General features: G+C 38.6%; 1 protein-coding gene across 18 annotated transcripts in view; it reads right to left on the reverse strand.

The window, feature by feature from the left end:
• Positions 1–13,127, reverse strand: part of PDE4D (phosphodiesterase 4D) — a 1,438,885-nt gene that overhangs the window by 1,320,419 nt on the left and 105,339 nt on the right. The window lies entirely within an intron of this gene.

Consider the following 13,127-nt stretch of genomic DNA (forward strand, 5'->3'; position numbering starts at 1 on the left):
GCGAAGAGTGACTCAGGCTATCAGATATTTAAGTGTAATATAATGGTTAAAACAATGTGATAGTGATCTAAAAACAAAAAAAGAGGTGGAGAAATGGATGAAGAAGATAGAAAATCCACATCCAGAATTTATTACATTTGTTCAGATAAAACTTAAAAGGGAAAGGGTAGATTATTTAATTAATCTTTGTTAGGACAATGAGAAACCTGTTTACAAAAATGCAGTTTAAAAAGTCATATTCTCACACTCCCATAGAAGAAAACTATTCCAGACAGTTTAACACTTAAATGTAAATTCAAGAAACCAAAAAATGTACTGGAAAAAAGGATAGAAAAAATGTGTGTAATCCTGGAATATAGAAATCCTTTCTAAACACAATACCAAAGGCAGAAACTTTAACAGGAAAATATATTAAGATTCAACCACATGCACAAAAATTTCTCATGTAAAAATATACCAAAGGAAAGAACTCAGAATGTGACTAAGAAAATGGGGAAAATATTTACATTATAGAAAACCTACAGACAAATAGAATACTATCTGTACTCCATAAAGAACTTCAATAAAATTACCTGAAAAATAAACTTGCCAAAATAAAAGCAAGGACCATTAAAAGCAATTTACAAAGGAAAAAATGTCCAACCTCACCAGTATCTTAAGAAATGCAAATAAAACTACAATGAGATACCATCTCCCCCATATCAGATTGGCAAAGTTTTTTAAAAACAGCATTACTTAAGACACTGGAAAACACGCCCTGTCATGTGCCACCAGGAGGAGAATAAATTGAAAGAAGAAAACTTTCTGGAGGACAATTTGGCAAAAAGAATTAAACCTCTATAAATAAATGCACTCTTTCATCAGCCAACTCTGCTTCTAGAAGAGTTTCCTAAGGAAACAACTGTGATAGAGCTACAAGGAAATACACAACAATTTTTATAACCGCAAAAAATTTAAATTTGGTAGGATAAGCGGATGCTATCTAACCATAAAATGTTACCCGCCTCTAAAAAAGCTTGTGATAGAAGAATATTTAGAGCCATGGGCAGAGGCTGACACCAATTTCCTAAATGAAAAAAGCCAAGAAATAAAGAGACTACAAAATGGTATCATGGTATATCAACCTAGCACAACCCCACAGTCACCCCATGCTGCTATGCCCAAACAAGGGTTTGTAAGTTGGTTGACATAATCATTTGAAGTACGATTCAGCTGTACTGATACAACAAACGATTGTTCATATCCATTGCAGAAGCAGCAGGAGAAAAAGAAATAATCATTGAAACAATACATGACACTAAGCGAGTGGAAAGCTGGCTCACAGGTAACGTGTAACAGAACTCAGATGGGGAGCCAGGTTTCCCCAAGCCCTTCATCAATCCAATATAATACTTCTGGCACAGCATAATGGACCCTGTTAGGTCTCCGCATTCTATCCTACCCCCTTCCACCAGCACATGGTGGCCTAGAAATCAGATGGGAAAACACACAGAGGACAGTCATATGCAGATGGACCAGAAAACCATGAAGGTCCAGAACAGAAATGTGCATTGCATCCCCTGACAGCCACAGCAAGTTGTCTAGGAGTGGCACCGATCGACAGGAATTGGAAACTGCTGCCTCAGGTTGACAGCCTGACAACCATGTGACAATGCTCCTGGTATACATTAGCACAGGAAGGCCCGGCTACCATCCCGTGGTCTCCGGCTTCCTAATACCAGTCAATTTCTAAGTATCCCAGTTTGTATGAAGCAGGATAAATGGCATGTTTTCATCCATTTCCAGTATAATGTTTTTAAGAGGTCTATATAGGGCCCCTGCGAGTCCACAAATAGCATACAGAACACTTTACCAACCAAGAAAACCATATTACCTACTTTAGACCAGTGCATCTCAACCAACCCGTGTTTCCCTTTGTTGTATGGAAGTTAGGACCAGGGATCCTGAAGCCTAATTTACAATGGAGAGAAAAACACGTTTCTGTTTAGTTCACATGGGCAGGCTCATGTGTGTGATAGCTAATTCCCCCACTTCGGAGTCCCTCCTTTCGGAACCACAGACACGAGTCTCCCCCGGAGACCTCACTCTTGGCTGAAAGCAGTCAAATGGGAGGTAGACAAAAACCTCTTTTGAAATGGGGGTGCAGGGAGAAGAAAGAAAACAAACACCCATACAAGTGAGTGTGTGTTTAACAAGGGAAGTTATCTCAAAGGTCACAGATTGGCGGAAGAAATATGCTATTTACCAATGGTGGGGAAGGAAAGATCCCTAAGACACATAAAACGCATTCTAAATATTTGCCACTCTGTGTTATTTTAAACCCCAGGGTGCAGGAGCAAGGGATGGTGGAGTACACATTGCGGACACCAAGCCACAGGGTCCAGTTCCCTTCATCAGCAGCAAGAAGCTGCTCTCGCAGGGACCTCACTGGTTTCAGCAGAATTATATTACACCCCCCCACCCCCGGGGAGAGAAACCTCAGAGGATCTCTATTTTGCCGTCAATAACTCTTTAGGGATATAATTTTTTTATTTCATTTTATTTATTTATGGTATGTTCTAGTTCAATTATTTCGGTTGGTTTATTTCATGATTTTACTTATTATCATCTGTTTGGTGTCTCACTCCTAAAACTTGCTTGAATCTATTTTGTGGCATTTATAGTCATCCCAAATAAGTAGAAAATAACGAATGGGATTTGTTAAGAGAAAAACGCAACTAGCAGTCACTTCTGAAAGATTGACATTGACGAGAAAGGCATGTCCCCAGAAATTAAATTATATGTGACTTTTCTATTTGGAAATTCCAGGGAGGATTATTTAAAATCAAAATAATCCATTTACTAGAATAGCCCAAAACAAAACCCTGGTGTTACAAGACCTGACAGTATGACTTGGAACAGAATGTTATTGGTTCACAAACTTTAAGTCAGGTACACAAACACCTGCCCCACATGCAACATGCAATATTTTGCTTCAGAAAAACCTTCTGTCATATTTTTACTATAAACACTGCTTGATCATCACACCAGTGGAAGCCTTGGACTATGTAAAGTGTTTTCCATTTCACATACATTCAGGCAGACAAAGATGTACATTCTTTCTGAAGATGCTCATTTGGTTCCCCCCACACTTCATCTACAAACCCATGCTCCTCTCCTGAAATACCTTTCCTGACTTACCTTGGGCATAAAAATCTGGAACAGGAGAGCTGCCGCAGTGGAGCCGGCTGGCATCAGAATGTGCCCAAGGAAAATGAAATCTCAGTTCCTACCAACAGTACAAATCTCTGACATTCAATAGCAGGGGGGAAAGGGGAGCTAACATCCCGCCTAATCTCAGTGCTTTCATAGCAGATATTTTAATGAAAACAATTCAAGCTCCTGACGCAACAGAGGGTAGACTTTGCATAATATTTAGTTTCTAATGCCTCCAAAAAGGTACCTGATATTTATTTATGATCCAAATACATTAAGCCTGAAATGGAAAAGCTTCTAGAATTTCCAAAGAGACTACATAAAATTGCCTGAATAATTATTAGCAAATAAGTTGGGAGACAACATTTTTAGTTCCATTTTAGGTTTCTCTGGTTATTATTTGTTCACCCTAGCCTATCCCCACTCTCCCCACACAAACACTGGGTCATGACAATCTGTTTAAAAGATTTTAACACAGAAATCATTCATTTCATTTAAAAAATCTCCCTGGAGCCCATTTTTAAAGATCACTTGGAAAGATACTATGAGATTTTGTAAAATGTCCCAAATTCAAAAGGGCAAAGACCCTATGGAGTGTCAAATGACGAGGTTTGGTGGGGGGGGGTGCTCTGATAAAAACAAGTTCCTCACAAATGGAATTGGAAAGTAAGAAACCACTATTCTCTCTAATCATTAAACAAACTTAATTTCTGTTTAACTGGAATTAAACAATCACAAGTTCACATAACCATTATTTTCTTAAGTTGCCTTTCATGAGAAAAGACCCAAATGAAATAGAAACAAGCTGGTTCAGGAACTTATTTTTAAAAGCAGCCATCGCAATATGATCAGCAGAGATTCGACCCTCTATTCAGCCTAGAAGCTATTCAGCTTGTATCAAGAGGCTTCTGAAGTTATGATCTATATTCAAATGATAATGCTCATATTAAGTGCATTGTATTATTTTCTAATTATTTGAACTTGTTTTTGCCCCAATGTGATATCAATTCTAACCTAAAGTTATAATATATAATGATTTAATTAACCTATCCACAGTCTATTTGGGACAAATTGAATTCACAACAAAATGAAGAAAGACAGTTATTTATTTCACTTGGGGGAGAGAGAAACAAAGAGAAATGAGTGAAACATTAAAAAGATAACTTTAATATGCCTCATTTATTTGTAGAACAATTCGACGAGAACGTGAGGTTAAGGACAGAAAAGCCTATATTAATAGTTTACTTTGTAGCAGAACAAATTTGGAAAAATCACTTAACCTCAATTTTACCAAAAGTACATTAGGGGAAGTATTATGCCTTCTGTATCTGCCATAATAAATACAAAATTCACTGCCTGTTCAAATTGAACCGGATAGAGATGATTGGCCATAGACATAGTGATCTCTCTCATCACCTGGAAAAAATAAGACTAACCATGGATAGGGAGTAAACATATATAAATGCTGTCTTTATATCTTTATATGGATTGACTAGAGTAAGATGCTTACTTACTAATCAACCTGAAGTTTCTTGTGATGTTAAAATGAAAAAGTGAAAGTAGAAATCATCAAAACAAGCCATCCATTAAAAGGATGGGGCTAAAGAGGAGACTTAGAATTATAAAAGTGCTGAAGATAGTGCCCTGCATTCATTAAGCACATGTTGGTGGGATAAATGAATGAACTGACACTCCACAGCCAAGGAGATTGCCCAGCCCTCTAAGTACTTTGTGGTAGATAAGCCCTGGTGCTTCCCAAGATCCCTCGATGCTTCACTTAAGACCAAAAGTGCATGAAGCACCTATTTCTGCTGCTGCCTGTGACCATCTCTTTTTGCCCATCTCTCTTACTCTGTCTCTTTGCTCCCTCTCAGACAACCTGAGTTTGCTCCAGGGGAATTCATGATATAATGTATTCGTAAGAGGAGAGGCTGATTCGAAACCTAGTCTTCCTAGCTCTCCCAATAACTATTAGTCTTAGGAAAGTCATAAGAGATTTTTTCCCAACCACAGGATTAGAGGTTGAATTTGATCAACAGTCTATTGATGTCAAGGATGTTAAAATGAGTCTATTCCTTGCAAGGGGTAAACTATCACAAGTTCAATGGTGTTAAGAGAATTGGGAAAGCCAAACAAAGAATTTCCTTTTACCCCTAATTCATGGGGGCTACTGGTGGACTCTCTACAAAGCCCAAAGAGGGAATCCTGGCTGTCCCATCAGTTCAGTAACATTCCATAGCACACCTGGTAACAGCATCTTCAGTGACCAGGATGTGTGGGTGATGGCATGCTAGGCTGGTTGCAAAACTAATGCTACATAAAAATGAAATGAATTGGGAAATGCCGTTATTAATTATGTACTGACAATAATGAAGAACTCTTCTTAATGCTCTCAAAAGCCCAGCTAATATATCCAAATAGTTTTTCTCACTCCCCCCTCCCCCCGCCGCCAAAAAAAGTCTAAATAGTTTCACAGGAAGGTTTCATTAACAGCAAAAACATAATCATTTGTCTTACTCCTTCTCTTGAAAAAGACAATAGCAAACAGTTAAATAAAAAACAAAAAGAGAAGCCTCAGAACTTGGAGGTTCTATAATCAAGAATACTCAGCCCTTGGAAGTTACATACCTGAGTAAACCTTGAAAGGTGACCTGTCCAAAGAACCAAGGACAAAAACCAGACTTCTTTTCAATTAATCTAGTGTCATCTCATTTTCTGCTCATTTTCAAGGTAATCAATCATACTGAATTACATTTTCAATCACACTAAAAAAAAGGCTGGACCACAGGTCCACATTTTCACTTCATTCTTGCTCTAAGCAACAACATAATCTACAAAACATTCTGAATCCTTGGCCAGGTATAGGTGGTATACAGTTATCTAGCCAGCAGCCAGCCACATATGTGTACACTCTCAGAGAGTAACATACATTTGATTTCATTCATTGAGTCCATGCACATACATTTCACTACCCAAACGAAAGGCCCTTGGGAGAAAAGAAGAGGATACGGATCCTGCCCTCAAAAAGCTTAAAATGTGCAATAGAGGACCTGGTTGTATGCCAGGTTAGTTTAATATATAATGAACACTGTAAACAAGCTTTTTAAAAAGTCAAACACTCATGCCGTATCAGAGGCAACAATAACACTGAGAAACAGGGAACATTTCCACTGCTCTAAAAATCAGTCCAGTAAATATTTCAAATTGTTAAACATATCTGAGAAAACAAAGCATCATGGCCGAAGAAGGAAGAAACAAAATCCAAGAAACGGTTTTAAAGGAGCATCTTCTATCTTTTCTTTCAACTACTTACACTCCAGAAAACATAAAATGACCTCAAATTTCTCTAATCAAACTTTGCCCAGTCTCTGTGACAAAGCTAGTTTGAAATGTACCAGCAACTCCTAGATTAAAATGTGAAGCCAGGGAACTTCACAGTGTTATACATACGCACTGGTCAAATTATCCTTAGGATTAAAATAGCATTTTATTTTTTCAATTAACACTGTAAACATGCATGGTAGGAAGCCTCTTACCTTAGCTGTTTATCCATCTGACTGCAGCTGAGATCAGCTCTTTATAAGCCAATTTTGAGAAAACTATACGTCTATTTAAAAGCATAGCTTGTTTGCTTAAGTACAAAGTTGACTAAATTCTCCTAGACTAGAAAGAGATTGGCATGTTTGCTTACGCATATCAGATTATTTAATTGGAAAACTGGGAATTATTCCATAGATGTGAATGTATATCTAATTTATGTCACAAAGGAGAGATTATACTCGTAGGAGAAGTTATTTACTTACTCATTTTCCTAACTAGATTTCCATGCACATGAGAATTTCAAGTCAGGAAAGCACTGCCAACAATGTTCCACCAGAGACAACCAAAAAGAGATCATAAACGTCTTGTTAGCTGTAAATAATGATAAAATGAAGACCTTTGGGGAATAGGATTACAGCTGGTCTAGACTGAAGAGTTTTAAATTTATATTAACCCAAGCAAATTACAGTATACCGATTTTAATTCATGCATTAAAATGGGTTTGTTTTACATTTTGCCACAAAATAAGAAAAATCAAGAGAAAGGACCAACTCCCTTAATTTTTTATGATACTTTTTTTTTTTTCTAATAGTAAGGTACGTGTAGCTCCTCTTCCTCTTCTGCATGAGAAACATACTTTTCTCCCAGTACACTCATCTCTGTGGGAACTTATCTGAACTTACTTGTCTATAGTTGTTACTGGCAATTTCTCAGCATCTTTAAGTGATTTTCTAGGGAACAGCCTACCAGGGCATCTCTTACATACTTTAGTGTTCATGCTTCCACTTTCTTTTCTTTCCTTGTCACTGGAGGAGAACACCTACATAAATCGATTAGCCTATGGCAGCTTATGTTTTTACTTGGGTGAATTCAGAAGCTGTTTTTAGAAGAAGGATTGGAGTGGTAAATAGAAGATAAGAAGCATGGTTGTTGTTTGGCCTTAGGCTCATTATCGAATTCACTGGACTGGGCTTCTCAAGCACCACACGAGGAGGTACTTGCTATTATGATTAGTCTCAGAGATTCTACAACCTTGAAACTAGGTGAATTTCTAGCTCTTTGACTTGGGACCTCATATTTGGATACCATCTGTTACATTAAGAGATGGCCAGCCCTTCTCCTGATGGATCTTGAACCCAGTCAAAGGCATATGATGAGGATGACATATAAGCAAGAGAGAAGCAGGTGTATACAACCAGAGCAGGGGCAGGGGAGTAGAGAGGAAGGAGGAGAGAATGAGGAGAGAAGGATAAAAACCCAGAGAAATGGTGGAACACAGGTGGGGAGCAGGGTTAAGCATTTAAGGAAAAAGAGGAGACACAACAAAAGTATATACAGTTAAGAAAACTAAAGGAAAGGTCTAAAGTAATCTTACATACTGAGCATAAAATTTGAGAATTTCCACAGGCATTTTTTTTGCATGGTAACAAATACCTACAGGTATCTGTTACTCTCCAAAAAGGGGAAAAAAAAAAAGGCAAAATATATGGATAATGAAACAGTAACTTCAAATCTCCATAAATCTTTGTGAAGAAACAGTTACTTTCTATTATGGGTTTACTAAACACTAAATGATGATACTTTAAACAATCATACAGTATCATAAAAAAAAAAAAAAAAGCACAAGAGAATTCTAGCACAGGCCCTGGGAGGTATTCAGCATAAATGTATCTTAGAAACAGAGAAGGGGGCAGGAAACAGAGAAAAGGCTCTATTTCAAAGTAACATGTAAATCATCTTCCTGAGCTCAAAGACCATACATTTCATTGACAGAGGACAAAAGGATAAAATACGCCCATGTAAAATTGCTTAAGACTCTGAATGAGCTGTAAGTACAAACTCCAGTTAAAAAGTTAAGTAATCAGGAGTGCCTGGGTGGTGTGGTCCATTGGGCAGCCAACTCCTGGTTTTGGCTCAGGTCGTCATCTCAGAGTCATGAGATGGAGCCCTGCTCAGCACGGAGTTGGCTTGGGTTTCCCCTCTCCCTTTGCCCCTCCTCACCATATGTGCTCTAGCTCTCTCCCTCTCTCAACTAAATAAATAAATAATCCTTTTTTAAAAAAAAATTAGATAATCAGAACTCAACAACAAGGATCCTAAATCTACTAGAACACATACACAGTGCGCTCTAGTGTAGCATTCAAGGAAAGGGACAAATTTACAGATAATGAAAGATTCCATTGTTGATGAAATAAGTGATCACCAGCAGCAGCAGCAGCAGCAACTCCCTAGAAATGTCTCTGGAGAACAGGCATCCCTATTTCTTAGGTCACTACTATCCATAGAGTAATAACCACTGTTGCCCCATGTTCAGACCAGGGAACCAGGCAGAGACCTCAGCAATCAATTAAAGCCCAACTACTCCAAGTAGTGTGCTTCACAGCCAACTCATTTAACCCATTTAAAATGGCTTCCCAATAGAGAGTCTGAAATATGATCCCATATATATAATTGAGGGAGCCAAAGGCACCCAGCCAGTAGCCCACTCTCCTTTTCTTTCCCAGGTTCCATAATGTTCTATAGTGAGAGGAGCCTTTCAAGAGGACCCTCCAGCCTGCACTTTCAAGGTTCGCATACAGCTCCACACTCTTTAGTTCTAGGACAGCTCATACAGGGTTTAACTCACCCTTAGGAGATTTGACCCCAAAAGAGGCCCACAGAAGTTCTGGAAGTAATTTGGGGATCACTTAGGCAAGGGATTATAACATCTTGAGCAGTTCAGAAGTGGAGGTGAGAGTGTTTTGCATGGGCAATGTCCCTTTGGCTCTTTAAAGCAAAGGATTCTTGCCTCAGGTCCAATGGTGTCATTACTGTTGATAGAATATACTTGCCTTTATCTGGGTTAACCAGAAAATCTAATTAGTAGCTATACCTTATATTTCAAGCAGCAGACTGGATAATATTTGTTGGGTTATGTAGTGAAAATAAGAGCCGAAGCACTAAAATGACTTCAGCTCAGGTGGCCAAATTATTTTGGTTTTAATACCACAGAGTCCACAGTCAGCATGAGAGGATGCATTTTCTTCAGCAAGAAAATCATGGACACAAAATGGGCACTGCTTAAGAATAAGCTAACACACACACACACACACACAAAGAATAAGCTAACACTAAGTTCCCACAGAGAGCTTTGTGAGCTCTTGTACAGCGATCAAGCAGAGAACAAAGTTTTTGTCTCAATTTCTCCCTCCTTACTTCCCATCTACAAATCATCATGGGCCAAGGCTAACTGAACTCAAAAAGCCAAATTTAATAATGAATCTTTTCTTTCTGTCTTCTTGTAACACCTCAACCAGATCTGTGTTGTTATCCATAGGAACACAAGAAGATCCGCTTCTACAAGAAAGTGTTCTATACCTCTATCTCCCCTTTCTACCATCAAACAGTTCTCATCTTGTCAGGGTTTGATCTGGAGACGGCCCACTAAGAGAATAAACTGCATAGCATGTACCAACAGACTAGTGAGTATTATCAACATCCAAATTAATTTAATTTGGATGTCAACATCCAAATTAATTTACACAGTAAAGAAGGCCTTGAACTCATCATTCCTTAATATGAAGGAATAACTCCAACAGTATGTGTATTGCAAAAATGGGATCAGGCCAATAGGGACACACAAAAATTCCTTGGAGCACCTGGAGTATACCATACAGGCACTGTCTGTCCTGCTGAGAGGCCTCTGTGTATGGACAGAGTACAAAGAAGAGAGAAGAGGGTTGTAGTGCAGTTGAAGAGACAAAATCTATTTGGAATTTGAAAAGCTTTAACAAGGGCAGTCCCAATGGCCCAGCTGTTTGGTACTGCCTTCGGCCCAGGGCGTAATCCTGGATACCTGGGATCGAGTCCCACATTGGTCTCCCTGAATGGAGCCTGCTTCTCCCTCTGCCTGTGTCTCTGCCTCTGTCTCTCTCTCTGTGCCTCGAATGAATGAATGAATGAATGAAGCTTTAACAACCTTTCAAGAGTAACAGGAGGATGCAAATGGATGAGTTAGAAGGACTTTTTCCTCTTGGTTTCTAATACTCTTCCCAAAGTCTTGTCTGCCACAAGCTTTCCTTGAAATTTTGATTTAGAGATAGAAGACTTGACTTGAACAAAAGAGCGAGCTTGGAAGAATTTAGACACATTTCCTTCCTTCTCTGCTCTCTCACTGTTCCTGTCCCCAGGACTTAGGCCTTTTTGAAGGCTGTTTGGTTTTTTGTTTGTTTTAAATTTTTTTTTTATTTATTTATGACAGACAGAGAGAGAGAGAGAGGCAGAGACACAGGCAGAGGGAGAAGCAGAGGGAGAAGCAGGCTCCATGCAGGGATCCCAACGTGGAACTTGATCCCAGGTCTCCAGGATCACGCCCTGGGCTGAAGGCAGCGTTAAACTGCTGAGCCACCCGGGCTGCCCCTCTTGAAGGATGTTTGGATGTGGTCTCTACAATCTTTAACTCTTACTTTTATTAACATATCAAGATACTCAATAAATAGCTTTATCCTTTTCTACGTGAGGGTGACTAGTGATTTTACTAAGGGTGACCTTCGTTTTTCTAGTTTCTTGTTTACATTGCTCTGACCTATGACTTCAAGAAAGAATGTCATCCTGAAATCCTAGAACTCTAGACTTGGTGTCAGAGAACACACATCTCAATTCCGCTTCTGATCCTTAACCACCATGAAAAAGTTGTTGAACACTTCCTTTGAGCTTCAATGTCATCTATAAAATGAGGAATTGTTTCAGCCTAGAACAAATCGAATAGCATTTGTAGGAGAGCATACAACAGAGCAGTGCTCAATATATTTGGTTAATGTGAGTATTCACGCCAAGTGTTCTCTGCTGTGGAGTTTCTCAGAACAAGATCAGATCCATTTACTTATTCAGTTAACACTTTGTTGAGCACCTAATATCTGTCACACTCTTTACTAAACATCTGTGAGAACCACTAGAGCTATGAGCCATCCTGTCACTATTGGACAGTTTCTATGTTCAAATTACCTCTCTTCTAGTATTTTCCCTTTAGGAAAATAGTTAAGAATGTATGTCATGTTTGCTTGTTAAAATTATATCTATTTGCAACATTTTGGAATGAAGCCCGTCCCTCTCTGGGCTTCATTATACATCAAAATTCCCACAGTTGCTGTTTTGTTAAGACACATTAATCAGCACAGTCTCCAAGAAATTCTCTCTTGGGTTTGACAAAAGAGAATTAAAATATATCTGGATTTTATCAAGCCTGGTGTTCAGGATGCCATGGGAGACTGGAGTTGGTAAAGCTAAATCAAATTATTAATAATGGAAGTTTTCAATAATCAAAGAAGAAAAGTGGTAATGAACAGCTCACAATGATAATGAGTAAGCATGCACACTGCACACCAGGGCCCATCTGATGTTTGTTCTGCAATCTAGAGGTGCCCCTCCTCATTCTACCACCACTGGATAAAAAAATGTAACAAGCAAATATCTGAATAATTCCTGCTCAGCTGAGTCCCTAGTTATAACCAAATAAAGGCAGACTAGCTTCTTTAAAGCTGGAATACAAAGAGGATCTTTCTACTGAACAACTAATTACCCAAAGCAGTGTGACTTGGTACAAGTTCTATTGGTTACAAATGGGCAGTAGCACAGTTATTTGAAGCATAACTTTACACTATTAATTCCAGGAAAATCACAGGCTGATTATTAAATTGGAAATATTATTAAAATGAAAAAGCCATAGCTGTTTGAACCCCAGGCAAGCTAATTAATGTAAATACCAGCATAGAGTAGGAGTTTAAAAACATTTTCAGTTCCACTATTGGCAAAAATTATTGATTACATAAAATTAGTTCTATAGATCCTTAGGGGCCTCTATTTTCCCTTGTCTTTATTACTTTAGAGAGGGAATGGGTACCCTCAAAACACTGAAGAAAAGGGTAGAAAGCAACATGATTTTCAACTCCTCTCTTCCAACATTCATCTTCTCCATGTGTTGGCCATGGGAGCTCAATCTCTGAGCTATACACCATTACCCTGTCTACAGGGCTTTCAGTAATTTATAAAAAAGGCAAGTGCTTCCAGCCCTGGAAAATACCTTGTTGCCCTGTGAACTAGTTCCATCCTAAGGAGATAAGGAAGAAAAAGAGAAGTGTTCTCTGACTTTAATAATTACTCAAGAAGTTCTACCAATAGAAACTGAAGTATCTGAGAGTTGGAAAAGGCTTGATTCTGGAATCACCAGTGAGGAAAGTCTTTCCATTTGACCGATCCTCAGATAAACTAAGCCACAATGGGATTGGCCGAGCCAATGGTTTTCCTATCTTCACACCCACACATTTGGTAAACATTCACCAAATTTCCATTGATGAAACATGCTGCAGAGAGGTGGCTTCCCTTTGATTGACTTTGGAAACATAAAACTTTATAGC

The sequence above is a fragment of the Canis lupus genome, chromosome 2 (assembly GCF_003254725.2).
Source record: "Canis lupus dingo isolate Sandy chromosome 2, ASM325472v2, whole genome shotgun sequence".
NCBI classification, from domain to species: Eukaryota; Metazoa; Chordata; class Mammalia; order Carnivora; family Canidae; genus Canis; species Canis lupus.